At 37.0% G+C, this 19192-nt stretch overlaps 1 protein-coding gene across 4 annotated transcripts in view; it reads right to left on the reverse strand.

Moving 5' to 3' along the window:
* The window catches only part of LSAMP (limbic system associated membrane protein), a 603037-nt gene that overhangs the window by 305402 nt on the left and 278443 nt on the right, over window positions 1-19192 (reverse strand). The gene's annotated exons all lie outside the window — the stretch shown is intronic.

A 19192-nucleotide genomic window follows, 5' to 3' on the forward strand; every position in this document is an offset into this window, starting at 1 on the left:
TTCATTTTACACATGTAGAGGGTTATTGTTTTAAAATAGGGGGTTACTGAAAACTCTACTCCTAATCTTGCACAGCAAAGAACTGACTGGCTTTTGCTAATTTGGGGGGAACAAATCAGATAGCAGTGTCTGGAAGGATGCAGAGATTTTGGGTTTTGAAGAGAGCAAGTTAGAAACAGAAAATCCTCCCTGCAGTACTTCAGGGTCATTTATTTCCGAGGGACCTCTGGCTTAGCCTGGTATGCTCCTATTGTGATTGGTGTCCTGGCTCCTGTTGTCTCTTTCCCACTTGAAAGCAGAGAATGATTTCTGCTATAGGGAGCAAGACAGCGACAAACTCATTTCCATATCTAAAGCCAGCTCTGAAATATCATCATTCAGTGAAGTTTTTACGAGAACAAAGTAAGACTTCATCTGTTTCGTGCCTATTTTTTCCCAACAATAATCAAGAGATACCATCTTCTGGGATACTCGTTTGTTTTTCCTTTCTCTACTTCTCTCCCTTTCACAGTTGTTAATTATTCATCATAGTTTTCTTCCTCTGGTACTTTTTCTCTTTTCTTCAGCATGTTCCTTTATCTTTCCTTGGTGTCTATGTTCATTGTTTGTGATTCTTCTTTCCCAGCTAAGAGAGTACATCCAGTGGCATTCTCTGCTTCATTTATCTTCCTTCACTGACTTGACTATCTTTGCTGGTTTTGCAACACCCTCCGCAAACCTTTTCTTTAACTCCCCTCGACTGGACCCTCCTAAGCTCAACAGGAATTAGTCTCCCACAGACTGACTGCGTCTATTTGCTGCTCTACTTCAGTTGGAAGAACGACGAAATAGAGGAGCATCTCGTACGCTAATTCCTAAGAGTTTTGTTCTGAAGTCACTTTCAATCCACTGCTCCTAACGGGCTTGACAAACTAGGGCAGTTCAATAAATAATAGATAAAACAAAAAAACTTGGCAGAGTGTACTTGATGCTATTTCTTCTGGCAACAATAAAAACTCGTAATGATTATATAATTAGTAACCAAAAGGGAAAAGAATTCAGTAAGGGTTAGGGAATTCAGATCTGTGGTTGTACCTGGGCTCATTTCTCTTTCATGGTAAATAATATTCCTTTGCACACTAAGAAATATATAGCTCAGGGGAAAATGTGGATAATAGAATCTGGACTCTGAACCTGAATCTGGACCTTCAAGCTGCAGCATTTTATATCCATTTGCAGACAGGATTCTTCTGCAGACCCCAAGGATGAAGAGAAAGGGTTTTGGGTTTTTATTTGCTTTTTGTGGGGGATGATTGGGAAATTGAGATAAACATGGCTTTGGACTTTGAATATACTGATCCAAAGCTTCTAAACTTTTGTCTAGGTGAAAAGAAAAATCATGACAAAAACAGGGAAGCTCAAACAAGCAGCTAACACATCTGGATCTCAGACTGTATTTTCTGTTTGGCAATGTGTAAACTCAATTTGAATCTCAGCTGGATCATATGAGTCAAGATGCACCCTATCTGCCTCACTGTAACTGGTGAGATTTGAGGGTATATGGAGGCAGAAAGTCAGAGCACCAGTCCCTCACAAGAGCATTCAAGAGCATTATGAATGGGACACATCCAAGGGATATCAATCCCCGTGCCAAATTTCTCTTGGAAGTAAAGCAGGGTTGGTTCAAAACCTAATGAATGATAGAAAATGGCACCTTGGATTATGTCCTTCATTTATGTTTGTTAAGCATCTAAGTCTAGAGTCAGAGCAGATGTTGAGTGCTTGCAGATACAAATAGGATTTTCATCTATCCCTTAAGGGGTTAAGAATCTAGCTGGGGAGATGAGGAAAGCCTGTCAATAAATCCTACTACTTGCAAATGAGATTTGTCTGGATCCTAACTCTTTTTTGCTCTATGGATATTTAAGTCATTCTGTGAAATAGAAATCTAGCTAGAATGAGAAGTGCTGGTTTAGATATTAATTAATCATTTCTGTAAATTTCTCAAATGTCTGGATTCATTTATAGTGATTTATTTATAGGGAATAACTCAAATGATATAGTAGCCATCTCCAGAATTTGCTGAGACCTGTCTACTAATGAAATGCAAAATGCATAGGCTTTTATTATTTAATTTACCATACGAAAGCTCAATTAATCTGGATACCAAACAAGTTTGGTTTATATGTTGAATTATATAGTGGCTGATCTGATTGTTTGAAAATTTTTCTGTGGATATTGATAGTCATACTCAAGTGACACATATGTGACACATACATATCCCACCCATTTCTTTTGCGTCTATAGACCCCACCTTAGTCAAATAGTAGGAATAAACTAACGTTCTTTTTTTTAGTGCAGTAAAGGCATTTTGAGTTAAATGAAAGGTGGAAGAAAAGGCAGAAAACACATGTTCAAATTAATACTATCAGAGTACATTTGTAAGTCTTAAATCATCTTCAGGAGATGTGCAAATTCACAAGTACAAAAATACATTAAAAAATAAAAATTGAGAAAGAAACTTCCTTTTAATATACCTTCTCTCAAAGTGGGAATTAGTGACTCCAGAAAGGCTAAAAGCAGAGTAGGCAAATGTTTTCTTTTCAATGTTTGTGGATATTTCTTGTAGAAACATTGGCTCATGAGGCAAATAGTAGTGAAAACCCTTCGACTTTCCTCTTTTTATAATGAAGACATACTAAAAAATGAGACATTTCTATATTTCTGCTTTTTATTCATTAGGAGAGTTAATTTAATTTTAAGCAACATACTTTTCTTCTAAAATTACTATTTTTAAAGACCAACTCCATGCATGATGCTGCTGAGCATCTCTAATAGAAGTTTCAAAGCTTCACTGTCAATTGTTCAACAGCTTCCTCAAGTCTTAGTTTTATCTTCATTATCAGAACTGGGCCAAACAAAGGAATCCAGGTCCTTGGAGTATTTTTATTAGCTTGTTTTAGTTTTTAATTTGAGTCTCTGGTGTGATTGTCTGCAATTGTCAAATTTTAAAATTCACACATTCATTCAATAAACATTTATGGAATGTTTTCTAAGTTTCAGGAAATGTTCTAAGCTTGGGGGATACCAAGAGTAAAGATATAATTATTGCTGTAATAAGATCACAGCATAGTGGAAGAAGAGCATATTGATTGAACAACTATTATCAATTAGACCTCTTTTTATAGACATCTCTTCATTTATTTCTCCCAAGAAAACAATGAAGATGCTCAGAGAACTTGGCCAATTTCACAGAGCTGGAAAGAACCTGCAGTGGAATTCAAACACCTGAGTTTCTGACTCCAAAAGTCAGACTTTTCCCCAACTAAACTATGTTCCTGGAAATTGGTAGAGCTGTTTCTCCCTTTATGCTTAGTGAACACACACACTCCCACCATGTTCATGGGTGAGAGGTTAACTGGATTTATGTTATTCACCCGAAAATAAATTCTCATAATTGCATTGTGGTCTGCATCACATGATATAATGGACAAAGTTAGGAAACAGCTGTGCTACCACCTATTCAGATTGCACATTGGAACACCACTTCAATATTCCACAGAACAATATCACGTAAGTGACCATCGTCACAATATGTGAGATCCATCTTATCATTATAATTGCCTGAGGCATTCCTCCCACTGTTTGGCAAGAAAACTTAGAGAAAAGATCCAGACAATCTATTTCTTCAACTAAGATTAAGAAGTAGAATAAGAACACAATGTAGAAAAAGGGGGAAAATTTTAATTCTCACTTTCATGTGACCTCTGCAAAGAAAAAGAACATTGAAACAATATGTCACTAATATTTTTGCTCAATGCCATTCATATGTCACCTGAGTTAACTAAACACTTTTCAGCAATGTGACAACATTCCTGGGTATTTGTCAAAAACAAATGTTCAGGCTAGAGAAAAATATAAAATCACAAATAGACTGGATTTGGTGGGTTCATACATGTGCTTGGTAAGGCAAGAGTGTGTAACACTATGTGACTATATTTATATTACATCCGTGATATCTCCTGAAAAACTTAACAAAATGTGAATTCACAGGACCTTGAAATTTGGCAATGGGAAATGTAGATAAAAATTTATTTGGCAACACAGAGAAGTGTCAGATAATAGACTAGGTACATAATATAATTAGAAATACTGAACTTTCTTTTCATACACAACAGCTTGTGGCAAAGCTCTGGGTAAATCATGAACATAAGAGTGGAACTGCATTGCATTTCATAGAACATCCTCTGGCCAAAACAGACAAATAGAAGAGGTTCTGATTAAATATTTGCTCAGAAAATACCCTCTGATAATATACTGCCAATTTTCTACCTTGGGTAAATAGCATCTTCCTCTCCCAAAGTAAGTAGGTCTGTGCTATATTAGATTTTATTTACAAAAAGGAACTCTGGCCACAAAACACACAGCAGCCATATGAAGAGTATGGACCAGCTTGTCTCAAAATATTGTCAGTGTGACCTTTGGCAAGGACCCAGTAGAAAATCACTTTCCCTAAAGGAAACCGACACTCCTTTTCCTATAATCCTGCTAGCAGGATATGGTGTTAATGAAGCAATTCCTACTTCCAGTGGGCATAGCACAAATTGCCTCATTTGGCTTGGCCACTGGAAGGACAAATGCCAGGTGGGGATATGCACACATGAGCATATGTAAGGTTTCCATGGAAATACTACTTGTTCTGCCTGAACGGCCTTGGGGATGCATCCAGCCTTGCAGGGACGGGCTGTCTCTTTCTGGAGGTCAGCCCAGTGGAAAGTAAAGCCTTAAGAGATGCATCAGACTCCGGATCCTATCTGCTCATCTGGAGGGTGATTAGAGGGATTGGGTTATCAATCTCACTTTCAATATTCACTGTATTCTGGACACCAACCCCCAAAACAGTAGCCTGGTATTCTTTTATTGCAGAGTCCAAACATAAAGATGACAAGCTTTCCCAAGCATATCAGGGAACATTCTCAGTAGTTTCAAGGACAATATTTTAAGGAGACAAATGTTCTAGGTAATTGTGGCCAAAAAACCATGCTTTCTAGCCCATCACATGGCTGTCCTGTCTAGCTGACTTTCTCTTTTCCTTCACTTCATACATCTGCCATTGCCTCCTCCCTCCTTGTTACCTGTCTCCCTTATTTACAAAATTGTTGGTCTATTTTCCAGGGAATCCCTTGGAAGGTAATTTGGCCGATCAAGAGTCCTACTAGCTGGTAGGGTGATTTAGTATACAAAAGCCACAGTTATCAACATCTGATTAGAGAGCTGGGGTTGGCTAAATCTCAACGGTATAGGTACAAATGTAGGTAGCAAAAGTTCTTACATGAACTGGTTTGTCCTTTCAAACATAGCTCAATCATCCAGTGCCTGACTGGAAAAGAATAATAATTATTCAATAGTAAAATATGACTATAAAAGTTGCCATTTTAAATATAAGACTTCAGAGCTGGGACGAGATACTTATAGCTATACATTGTTGAGTATGTAGGAAATGTAATTTGAATAGGGTCATCTTTTTGATGATGATGAAACAAAATAGTTTATTTTTATTCTTACTTTTTATTCTCACTGTTCCTCTTTTTAAGAATTTTGTTAATATAAGTTTTTTAAATAAAATATAGAAAGTATAGTCTTTTATATAAAGTATAGTCACAGGTTCTTTGACATCAATAAAAAAATTACTTGCTTAGAAATTCTGAACATATATCTAAATACAGGTCACATCTGTATAGATACTTCCTTACCCATCCTTACCTCTTCTCCATCATCGTTCTCTTTCCTCTTCAAATCTTTCTACTTCTTTCACTCAATCTTGCTCTAATGAACATGTATTGTTCTTTAGCCATTCAGGCTTCATTCACTTAAGGATCTGTTTAAGGATACGCTCTTTCACCTCTCTGCCTTTGTAGGTCAGCTGCGAGCCACTTGCTGTCTGCAGGGATAGTGCCCAGGGCTAAGGCAAGCAGTGTATCTGCTATTGGTTCAGAGATAGGGATGTGACCCAATCAGAGCCAGTAAAATGGAATGAGGTGGTTTGAGATCTTTCTGGACTTCTAGGAAAGAGAGGCTTGCTCTTCCCCAGCAGATTTATAGCCCCAAAGATACAAGGTCTAGAGCTGCTACAGCCATCTTATGACCACTATAAGAGAGTCTATCTGGGAATAAAGTCAACATGGATGTAAATAAAGCAAACTGTAGAGATATTGCAGATAGCCCTTCCACTGTGCTTCTCACATATGTGAACCAATAATCTTTCTCATTGCTTAAGCCAGTTTAAGTCAGGTGTTCAGTGACTTGTAGCCAAAACGTCCTTAATGATAAACCCATCCTATAAAAAATGCCAAACAGGTAGACAAAGATTGAGTCCTATACCAGTAGCCCCCAAATTTTCAAGTCCAAGAACCCCTTTGAACAACTGAGGCTTTAATCCTTTGTAGTTCAATATCAAGTTACTGATACAGCTATCCAATGAAGAAAATAGTCCAAATGCCTCAGAATTAATGTCTCTTGGGGCCTTGAAAGATGAGCATCTTTAACCTGATAGCACATATCATTCCCCACAGGACACTCAGCGGCTGTGATAAGCCTCAACCAGCACCACTTGGCAATAAGGATCAGGATGGAGAGAAGGCAAAAGGCCAGGTTGCCTTCACTTCGCTGCTCCACACCTGATGGATTATTTGGAATAAGACACAGTTGTGCATATTTCCTTTGTGAGATAGGGACTGTAAGGACTTGAACAAAAATGAAAAGCATAATCTTCTAGTACATAACGTATTTCTCACGAACTTCTCATGACTGAAAAGTCGCCAAATTTGTAAGACAAAAAAACTTCAGGCAATATTCTCTCTCATTTTGTGTTTCTACAAATGTCCCCTTTTCTTCCTTTCTCCTTTCTCTCCTTAGTTGTCTCCTTTCTATCTCTTACAATAGTTTGGGCACCTTTATTTCTCCTTAACTGGAATAACAACAACAACAACAAAAATTTCAGTCAATTAGTAATCAATGACTTGGTATAATCAGTGAATTATTTCATAGTTACTTTAGCCTTAGGATATATATCTCCCCAAATACACTTTCTTGAATTATCCTGTAATGTTTATCTGAGAGAACCTCCAACCCATCCTATCAGTTTCCTATTCCTTCACAACATCTCCTCCACCTCCATGTTGGTATAAATATAGTATAGGGAAGGGTTTGGCACTGAATGAGATCCTGATCATAAGTGGTTCCTCATCACTAAACCAAAGTTTCCTGACAGAGCCATATCTCTTCTCTGGGTTTGACTGAGCTCAGATATTTTCATAACAGGAAGCCTCAGACTGGAGATTTTAAAGATGAGCACTTTGCCTTTCTGTCCAATCAACTGCAGGAGGTGCAGAAGAATACTTAATGAATTCAAATTCTGGCTCAGTTGCACAATTTATGAGAATCGGAGCAAGTGGCTTAAACTCAGTGGGTCTCAGTTTCCACATTTAAATTGAGGATAGTAATACCTGCCTAATTAATTAATTCAACACATAGGTTTTAGCACCTGGCTAGGCATTATTCTAGGGGTTCATGATACACTTTGATTAAATTAGTCAAAATCCTATTTTAATGGAGTTTATATTTCACTTAATAGCCTTGTTGAATGAACTAAATCATGTAATTTAAATAAATCCAGAGCACACAGTAAAATTCAACACATACTATACAAGGTCAGCTTTCATTTCCAAGTAGGGCATTCCCACCTCTTTTTTCTGTTACAGATTCCTCCAGTCTCTTTACGGTTTTTGAAAAAGCTAGGTAGGAGGATTAGGCCTTGGAATGAGCCAAAATATGACTTGAATAAGCCAGAACATTCCCTTGAATAAAATACCAGGGCTGATTTGGGGTTGATTTGGTCCAAGTTGAGTAAGAGAGGGGCCAATATTGTTTTAAAGAAAGACAAACACTATCTAGAATAAATTATTTTCAAGCCATCCTTGATTCCCTTTTTAAATCTTCTTTATGAAATTCATCAGCAATCCTACTCCAAGAATATATTCCATATATATTTCCTTTCCCTTCATCTCCACTGCTACTGCCCTGGTATATGTTTCTGTAATCCTCGTATAAGTGACCACCAAATCTGTCTTCCCAGCAGCAGAATTACCTTTAAAAGGGGAAATCAGACCATCCTCGCCAGCTCTAAAAATCTGATGCCTTTTCAGTGTGCTTAGCATAAAATTCAAACTCTCACTATGATCTACAAAGCCCTTGCATGATCTTGCCTCTAAGTAACTCTCAGACCTCATATTCTGCCAATCTGTCCCTTGCTCACCATGCTCCAGACACCCTGGCCTTCCTTATCAGGCCTGTTTCTGCCTCAGAGCCTTTGCACTTGCATTTCCCTTTGCTTACAAGATTTTTACCCTCCCCTCCTACATTTGCATTGCTTCCTCTTTCTTAGTTCAAACTGCATCTTTCAGAGGGGCCTGTGCTGACCAATAACCTGTTCCTTTCTCCCAACTACTCTCTTTCACATCACCTTGTTTTAATTACTTTATAAGGGAATGAGTCTGTCTTCCCCATCTAGATTATAGGATTCATGAACAGAGATTTTACTATCTTCTCCTCTGTATTCCCACTGTCTAGCTGTAGGAGGCACTCAATAGATATTTGTTAAGTAAATGTATAAAATCTATAAAATTAATAATTCTCTGGGCATGCACATAGATATATATTTATTTCCAAAAACTTGCCAGGCTCTCAGTAATCAAATAAAAATGTTATTGATGGAATGTTTATGGTGTGTGCGGCAGGACAGACAGATAAAAAGCACTCAACATACATTATCAACATGCGTTTTCTATTTGGTCTTCACAAAAACTTTGAGGGGGTGGCATTATTATGTTCATAACCATTTACAGCTTAGGGAACTAAAACTCAGAGAATGTAAGTTTATTACCCAAGAATTCACAGCTCGTAAGTGGCAGAGCTAGGATTCAAATCTAACTCTGTCTGACACTAAAACTGGTGCTCTTAATCTTACAAATATCACCATCAACCACATCTTTTCACACCAGTCCTAGATATCCAACTAGAAGTGAGAAGCTGTCAAAACTAATAATGTTAATAGAGAGTATTAACTGAGTGCTTACAAGGCACAGGGCCTTATCTGTGGTAATTCTCACAACAACCCTAAAATGCAGGTCCCTTGTTTTTCCATTGAGAAAAATTCAGCTCAAATAGGTCAGATGGATTTGAACCCAAACTTGCCTGACTCCTGAGACTGATCTGTTAACTACTAGGGGGTAGCATGTCCCTGACCCAGTGAAAGACAGCATTACTTGCCAAGTCACAGATGACAGAAACCACTAGTCTAGGCCTATGCCACAAGCTGGGTGCAGGCCTACTGCATGGCCAGTACATCCATCTTGATCAAATGACAGATGCATTGTGTCTCTAACTATGGAAACCAGGAATCACTCTGCTGGCTGGCCACCAACTCTCTGTCAAGTAGGGGAAAAACAACCAGAAGCCTAAACTTTCATTATTACATTAGTGGTGCCTCCTTCATTTATTTTATAAGCAATAAACTGTGTTTGTCCTTTGTTTCCATTAGGAAGTTTCAAATGAGATTGAAGATAATGCATCCTATAATTTCTTACACTTTCGTGTTCCACAGGCTCAGGCAGAGCTGATTCCAGGGTGGAATTTGCACTCTCCTGATTGATGAGGCCAATAAAATGCCTTTATTGTTATATAAATAGCCTTAAAAATGTCTTAGAGAGTCAATATCGGTGCTTGATGGTCTCACACAAGTAAGGTCCTTGTCTCAAGTAGCACTAAAGCTTAATGAGTTACGTTTTTGAAAAAGTTTGTCATTGAATTTGGATATTGATTTGTGAGGCTAAAAAGTGGCAAGACCCACATCAGTGACACAGATGGAACAAACTATTTAAAAACCACCCATTTCCTTCACATGCCGAATATATCAATAATTTTAACACTCTGCTAGATCACGCAGCATTGGCAAGGGATTGGGGCATGCATAGAACAAATCACATAGGTATTCATTCAACCAGACCAATGACTCCTGTCCTACCCACACTTTGATTGTGAAAGAGCAGAGTAGACACTTCCTAGAAGGCAAGAGTGTGCTTCTTTCAAACTCCATCTCTCAGTCACACACACACACACACACACACACACACACACACACACACACACTCTCTCTCTCTCTCTCTCTCTCACAGAATTCACTCCAGGTATGATAACAGAACAAAATGTTATAACTGTAATGACTTCAAAGCCCTCAGGGTAAACTCTAATGGTTGAATTAGAGGGTAAATGCTATTGATTAATTTTTCTGTGTATGGGGAAGATCATAAGCCAAAGCTTATGACCCTTTATAAACATAGCTATTCCAGATCTTTGTTTATTTAAACCTTTGCCCTCACAGTTTCAGAAGTTGCTTTAAAAATCTCACTTTGCTTTTCTCTTTTCCTGCCAATTTTCTCATTCTCGGTAGTATCATATCATCTCTTCTTGTCCACTGGTCCATTTTGTACTGTTTTCTCAATCTTTATCCACGTGTGTACATTTGTCTTGCCTCCTGTGCATACGCGTGTGCCTCTACACTTGCAGAAACAGAATCAGAATATGATACGTGAAGTGAGGTGAGGGTGTTACGACTTCAGGTAAGGGGGTTACTATGTCAAAGCCACTCACTCAGTTAGTACATTCACCAAACAGTGGATTTATTTAGCCCCTTATATCAGTTTTCCAGGATGCTGTACCAAAGTTACACAAGGTTGATAGCTTAAAACAACAGAAATTTATTTTCTTATAGTTCTGGAGGCCAAAAGTCCAAAATCAAGGTGTTAGCAAGGCTCCAAAGGATCTGGGGAGAATCTTTCCTCGCCTCCTCCAACTTCTGTTGACTGCTGGCAATTCTTGGGATTCTTTGGTTTTACAGACACATCACTCCAATCTTTGCTTTTTTCTTCATATGGCTTCCTTCCCTTTGTCTCTCTCTGTCTTCTCTTTTTCTGTCTTACAGAGGCACTCTTCATTGGGTTTAGGCCCACTCTAATCTGAAGTAATCTCATTTTGAGATCCTTATCTTAAATATATCAGCAAAGGCCCTACTCCAAATACAGGTTCATTTTGAAGGTCTGTGTAGACATATCTTTTGGAGGGAATGCCATTCAACTCACTATACCCATTTATAGACTTTCAGTTTAATTAATTAAAATATACTGAGAGTGTTCCCTTTTCTAAACAAGTAATAAATATTTTATCTGGTGATGATATATATTCTAAGAGTAAGCACAAGTATAAAAATTTGGCTAATGACAAGAAAATCAAGAAACTATCTGCACTAGTTTCTTTTCTTTTTATCCTTCCAATGAGGTTACATATAACATAACATCTTTCAAGAAATGGTCAAGTATAGTCTTACATGGTGAGAAAAATAGCAAGGTTTAAGCTGATTTTTTTTATAGCTGTCCCAGCTAAGTAATTTATTTTGGAATTACCGATTGATCTTCAGAAGAGTTTGAAATAAGACAGAAAAATCTTAAATACTTATGAAGTATTCGACATTCTAGTACACAGACCATTGTGCTTTATGTTAGAGAAGATCAGGTTCATATTATCCTAGATAATGATGCCCTTATCAAATGATAATGAATACCTACAAAAGAGGAAAATGTTTGTGCCTGTAGGCAATGGATACAAACAGATCTCTGTCTTTTTCAATTGAAGATCCTATTGGAATAAAAATAAAACTAAGAAATACATTTACAGGGCAAGAGCTTAGGAAAACGAAGCCTGACCATCCTAATAAAGGGACAGGATATATAGAGAAGCAGTGCTTTCACATAAGAAAAACCTGAGGATCTTGTTAAAATACAGATTTCAGTGCAGTAGGTCAGTGGGATGTCCTGAGATTCTGTATTTCTAACAAGCTCTCAGGTAATGACCAAGGACCACACTTTAAATACCGAGGTTGTAGAGAATCAAGCTATTCCAACAGGGCTGGCAAATAATTATCATGTCACACAGGCTAAAGATGATAAGTCTTTTAGTCATTCAGCAGATGTTCATTGGGCTCCTATTCTGTACCAGTCATTGTGGCAAATACAAAGATATAAATGATACCTAATTCATATCCTCAAGAGTTTCTCTCTCAGCTATGGATTTTTTTTTCTGATGTAACATTTGGCATCTACTTTATGTTTTAAGCAATATTAGGGAAATAACAGAAATGAAATATTTTATGAATAGGAAAAATTTAATCTACATTTAGTGATTTTCGAAAGGTTAATGCAATTCGTCTCTATTGGAAAAGGCACAACCTCTCAGGAGTGAGGGTGATGTCCTTTCTAAGGACTTCTCAGAGAGATGCCATGGCAATACAACTCTTGCTAGGATTTTGGGACCAACAATTAGAATGGTGCTATGGGTTCCAGGTTGGAAGCAGACACAATGATGAACAGGGAAGACTCACAAAGAGAAGATAAGATATTCACAGAAGAAAGTATTCAATTTATAGAAAAATCGATAGGTTCTTATTTTTGAATTAACTTAATTCTATGCATTGCTAAAGAGATGCGCTAGAGAGTAATGGCCTTGGATGTTGAAGTCTAAATTTGTGCAATTGCCTCTTTGTTCATGTTGGCTTGGGGAGTTTGGGGAGTTCACGGGCAGGTAGCAGCCAAGGCAATTTGTTTATGATTGTTGTCAAGTCAGTTTGAATGAGAATCCTCCAGGGGCTATTCTGATCAGGACAGTGGTCTAGATGTCTGCAATGTCAGGTAAAAATATATACTGAGCATTATACATATATGTGTGTGTATATATATATAATATATGTATATGTATTATATACATTATCAGGAGGCTCTTTAAAGTGCTGGGAAACTTGCCCTAGGAGGAATCTGCTCATATTTCCTCTGCTGTTGAAGGTAGCAGTAACTTCCTGATCTTCTTCAGGCCTGAAGCCTCAAAGGAAGTTGCAACATCATGACTTTCGCCCAGTAAATTCTCACAGAAGGGCAATTATTATGCTGGTGCCATCACGAACATGGCCTGTTATCAGTGACCAATTTTGAAAGGATGACTGTTCACATTTAAACTTATTTTGATCAGAAGCATTCAAGACCACAAAATCTTCCGCTGTGATATTTGTCATGAATCTTCACCAATTAGTGGACTGAGGGTTCTGAGGCCAACCTGCCTCAGACAACACGACATCAAAGAAGATGGCAAGTGGCTATTTTAACTGCCAGAACCAAATCTCACAGCGTAAGGTAAGGACTAAGTTCTGTCTTCAAAAAGTGTAGCTGTGTCTCTTCACCCCCAAAGCTGACATAGTAGGTAGAATGTTTAATTTTGCTATCTTCATTGATCAAACAAGCTAGCTAATTGCCAAATATATGTTGCATGAGTTTTATGCACAGTTGTATTGCCTAAGTCATTCATTATCAACCTATGGGCCTTCATTTTCCTCCTTAAAGGCCTATCCTGACCAATTTATTACAGCACATATGGAGCCTATTTTTAGACCTATAATACTGGTCATGGTTCCTGCATTTGGGGGAACGGGAAAGATGCAGCAAGAGACAACACACTGCTCTCTGTTATCCTGCCAGCCAGGCATTCTATGACTCATTTCAGTAAAGAGAAGGGAGCATTGTGATGGCAGACAGCATTTTCTATTGGGTTAACAATATCTTGCCTGTGGTTTTCATAGTATATATGGCCTACTTTTCAGAAACCAGCAAAGGGGCACAAGAGAAGAGAGATGGTTTTATCCGTCCAAAATGTTACCAAGATTCCTTCAACTTTTTACAAGTCACAAATACATGTGATGAAAGACATAGGAAGGGAGACGCCAAGGAACACCAGGCTGGACTCCTCAGAATGAGGAGTGGTCTGAAGTCTTAGAGTCTTAAAATCTTATGGCAGCATGATGGAAAGAGTTTGCGTAGTTCTCACTCTGAACTACACTTGGTACATTAAGATGTGCTGTTTAGTGTCTTAAAGGTTGATTCATTTCTCCTATAGACATGGACACTGAAGAAACTTGAGAAAAAGACAACTGCAATAACTCTAATCTACCACCAGGTGACAGTGTTTCTAAAATTAATCTTGGATTCTAGAGCACCCAGACCTGTTCTGTAGACGGGACCACATTCTAACAGACAGGTGAATGAACACTCACAGGATTATTTTTAAACAGTAAGTCAAACCACTAACTGAATTTCTTTTCCTAATTACAACTATTTGAATGTGATGAGATCACATACCCAAGTGACAATGGTGGAGGGTTAATCTTGTGCTGAATAGCCCAGAATGACTGGATCACCTTAGAAAAGAAAAGTGGTTAAGCATTTTGAAAAGATAATTTTCAGTAATCCCTCTGAAGATTGGAATCAGCTAAATTGAACTAGAGAAGGTAGAAAATAGAATGCATATTTGTTATATATGATGGCAACAAAACACAACAACATTGAGACTTTAAGGCAAGAGGTAGTAATTGATCATAGCCAAATAAACATTTATGTAATTTATGTTCCAAAAGACATATCTTCTCAAGAGCGTATATAACTAATACAGATAAAATGAGTATTTGGGATTCATTTGCTGACATGGTCATAATTTTAAGAAAGTGGAACTATAGAGGAGAAATGTTTAAACTAAGCCAAATAAAGTGGGGAATTCAGGTTGTTGGGAAGAGGAGGAGGAGAAAAAAGAGAGGGAGAAAGAAAAATGATCAGTTGTTTTCTCCATAGGCTTGGTGTTTGATAACTAAAAAGGATTTACCTTGGCCTGAATAGAAGAGTCATAAAAATAAAACCCTGTGGAGCTAGGTCAAGCAACAAGCTATCTCTAGGAGCATGCATTGCCCAACCAGGTAGAGCTGATGGCTTAAGTTCCATTCATTTCTACTAAAATGTCTCAAATACATTGACTGCCATGGTGACTGAAATTCTATTTATGGTTTATTTGAAACTATATGTATGTTATATTAAAATTTATTTACAGGAAGTGGCAGAGCTGTGATATCCATCCAGACCCTCTGACTGTTAGCAGAGTTCTCTCCATTACATACTTCTCAACTGCTGTCTACTAGTTCTGTTTTGGGGCAGGTTGAAGGGAGATGAATAGAAGGGGATGGGGAGAAGGGTGAGAAGAAATGGAGGGAGGGATGCTTTAGAAAGGTGTACATTAGTAAAGAAAAGTGAAAATATAATTATAGCTGGAAAAAGAAGCAGCTCACTCTCAGCCTTCTATGTCACTTTCCCCACTTCCTCCCCTCCATTTCCAGTACATCCTCCTATTCTCATTACTACTTCCACTTCCGCAAATCCCAAGTTAAATTACAGAACAAGACAGGAAAAGGAATGACTCCTTAACACTGTTGAATGACTGTAGCAATACACGTGTAACGTGAGAGTCCTCATGTGGTCATATGTGTCAGCCCAGTCTACATGCCATAAAAAGGGACACTAGAGACCTAAGGGATGACTTTATACTTTATGTCAGATTCCCCAGGAAACAGTCTGTGGAACTGAGATTTGCTTGCAAAAGCCTGGAGCTAAAATGGCCTTTCAGAGTTGTATAGCCTTTAGGCAAGGGAAACTTGATAATCTTATCAACCAGTCGTTAAATTCAAACAGTCCTCAGGGAGAGGGCGTGGCTTTGGCAAGCCGCTGTCTTTGGTTGAAGGTAATTCCCAGAAAGGGAATAAGATGAGAGTCATAAGCCATCAATATTCACACAGCTGGGGAATGATCTTGGCAGTGAACTACAACAGCCACTACTACAATCTGGATTCCCTTGGTGAGCAAACCACTCACTACTAGAGTAGCAGGGTGAATTGGTTGTTATGACTGAATGAATTCTTTGGGAGATAAACACTCACAGCATGGGCACTACTGATTGTAGGAACTTAGTACATTCATTCCAGACATTTAAAAGTTGTTAATCTCAGAATGTGCCAGAGATTTATTTTACATCTCCCTATGGCAAATCACAAGGTAGCATGTGGTGAGTGAAAACTATTTCCCAGGCATGTTCCATTTGTGCAAACCTGGAAAGTAGATATAGTTTTCAGGTTTATAAAATTAAACCTAAAAGGACATCTTGTCTACCTCTCATCTGATGCTTTTGCCGCCTCAGCCACATCCTCCCTAAATGACTCCAGCCTGTTTGTGGGCACCTCAAAGATCAGAAGGCATAATCTCCAGCAATAAGGTGTTACACATTCTGACAGATCCATCCGACTGCTAGATTTTAGTTCAACATAAAGACATACTATCTGTTTATCCATAATTTTCGCACATTGGTCTTAGTTCTCTCTTCAGGGAGCACAATACACATATTTAATTCTTCTTTTGCATGTTATCTCTTCACATATTTCAAGACAGCTCATGACTCTTAGGACATGATTTAAAGTCCCCTCATCATCTCAGTCATTCTCCTTAGAAAATGTGTACTCATCACCAAATTGAACACAATAGTGAAAAAAATAGTAAAAAAATTAATTTTTCATTTCCTTTTGAATCAGTTTTGTCATTTATTTTTTTTCTAAAAACGTCCATTTTATCTAAGTTTTCAAATGTGTTGGCACAAAGTTGTTTATTTGTTGCACTTATGATTTTTAAATTTCTACTATATTTTAATTATGTCCCCTTTTATACCTATTACTTTTATGCCTTATCTTTTTTACTTGGTCAACCATTGCATAGATTTTTCTATTTTATTAGGATTTCTAAAAGAATTAGCTTTTGAATTTGTTCACCTTCTCTACTTTTTCCTTGTTACTTATTTGATAAAGTTGTTGCCTTGTTATTTAATTATTTCCTTCCACAATAGGTATAACTGAATACTTAGCTCATCAATTTTCACTCTTGTTTCTCTAAATTATATTTATTTATAATATATGCCAAAATTTCCTTCTAAAATTAGTTTAGCTGCATGTTAACACTTGTATATAATGTTTTCATAGTCATGAAGTTCTAAGTATTCTGGACTTTCCATTGTGAATTCTGTTCTTATACATTATTTAGAAGTGTGTTTTTAGTTTCTCAGCATATCAGATTGAGAAGTGGGGAAGTCATTGCATTGTTATCAGTGTCACCTTTAAGACTTATTATGTGCTCAGTTTTTAAAATGACTGATTTGTGCTTGAATAGAATATATATTTTCCAATTGCTCTGCTCAGGGCTCTATACATGCTCATATTTAAGCTCCTTAATTGGATTCTTCAATTCTCTATATCATCATTTCTTTTTTGGTCTTTTTCATCTAGAGGTTTAAGTGAGGGTATATTAAACTTCCCACTATGTCTACATTTGTCAATGTTTTTGAGTAATTTGGTCAAATTCATCTGGATATAATTTAAAACTTTCATTTGGCTACATACCAGCTCACGATTATTACATTCTGTGGATAAAAATCTATTCTGTCACATTTCACTGTTACTACATCATATTTCTTTTATTTGAATTTGCCTGTTTTTTTCCCATTGTTTTGTTTTCAACCTTACTATGCTCTACATACATCCATGATTTTAAAAAATTATATGTATATGCACTCACATATACACACACAAATACACATACAGAATTGAACTGATTTTATATAATAATAGTATAGTTGGGTATAGAATTGTAGAAAAATGATTTTTTTTTTTCATAGCTTTGAAGATAATATTCCATTGCCTTCTGGTTTGTATTGTTGCTGATGAGAAGTCTACTTCAACTAAACTGATGTTTCTTTGTAGGTATTCTGTCTTATTTTGTTTTGTTTCTTTTAAGATTATATTTTTTTCTTTCGTATCCTTTAGTTTCCCTACAAGATGGCTTCATGCAAACTTACTTTTGTTTATTTTGCTTGGAACTTTTGCTTTCTAAACCCTTAAGACTTTCTCGTCCATGATCCCTTTAACATTTCTTCTTCCCCATTTTACCTACTCTCTTTTTCTGAAACTCCTATTAGACCTATTTTAGAATTCTCATTCTGTGTTAGTCAGCATTCTTTAGAGAATGAGAACCAAAATATATATATATGGATAGATAGATAGATAGATAGATAGATAGATAGATAGACAGACAGTAGCCCTTCGATTATTTGAAAGATAGCTTTCATACCTTCCTCAAGTCTTTTTCAGGTAAATAGCTCCAGTTCTTAAAAAAGAAAATCTCCTATGCCAACTATCTTTAAAAAAAAGTCTCGTGTGCCACAGGGCAATTGTGAATGAATCTTTTTCACTGAAATAGTAAACAGCAAAATAGTTTCTGCTTTTTCTTCTGTATTCCCATACTATTCACTACATATCTCTGTTCCAAAACATATAACACTGAAATGTGATTTTTGGCTTATATACCTCCATCTACCACTAGACTAATGATCTTAAGAGTAGGAGACGTACCTGGCATATAATTGGTCCTTAATATAAGCTAGTGGTTTGAATTTAGAAATTTTAAGAAACTTTATATTATCAGACCATGAAGCATCTCTTTTTCAGAGGGCTTGGAACTGAACTATTTGCATGGGTAAAATAGGTGAGACGTGGCTTAGCAGCTGCTATTACTTGCAGAAACAAAAGGAGCCTTAGAGATCTTAGTTGACAAAAAGCCCAATAAGAGTCAATAATATGTTGTTCCCTTTTGGACAAAGTGCTTCCTTGAGTGAAGAGAAAAATTCTTATTTTTCTTTCCATCACCAATACTAGCACATCAGTTGGAACAGTAACTATGTGTTGTATGGTATGAATGAATGGAAGTACTAACAAAGGAAGAGATGTTGACAAGCTAGTGTATATTTCACAGGGAAATACAATCTGACAAGTGTAACGAAAGAGATTCCCAGATACCAAAAAAGTTGTCAGGTAGAAGATAGATTAGGACTTTTCTGTGTGGTTCAAGTGAAGAGAATTATATCTATGTGGTAAAAGTTACAGGCAAATCAATTTGGGCCTAAAAGAAGACATTTAGGACAATTTTAACTATATATAAAAATGGAATGGCCTGTTTTTATGGTATTGAAGAGGCTGAAACACAACTTATTAGAAGTATTGTTGAAGGAATTCATATGAATCACAAAAAAATCTGAGCAAGATGACTATTCAGGGTCTTACCAAACTGGATTCTAGTGTTTCATGGTCCAGAGGTATACTTGGATCATTATTCCCCTAACTCTATTGTAGCCTACACCTTACTTT

Source organism: Ceratotherium simum, chromosome 15 (assembly GCF_057802395.1).
Source record: "Ceratotherium simum simum isolate JZ-2026a chromosome 15, ASM5780239v1, whole genome shotgun sequence".
Lineage (NCBI taxonomy): Eukaryota > Metazoa > Chordata > Mammalia > Perissodactyla > Rhinocerotidae > Ceratotherium > Ceratotherium simum.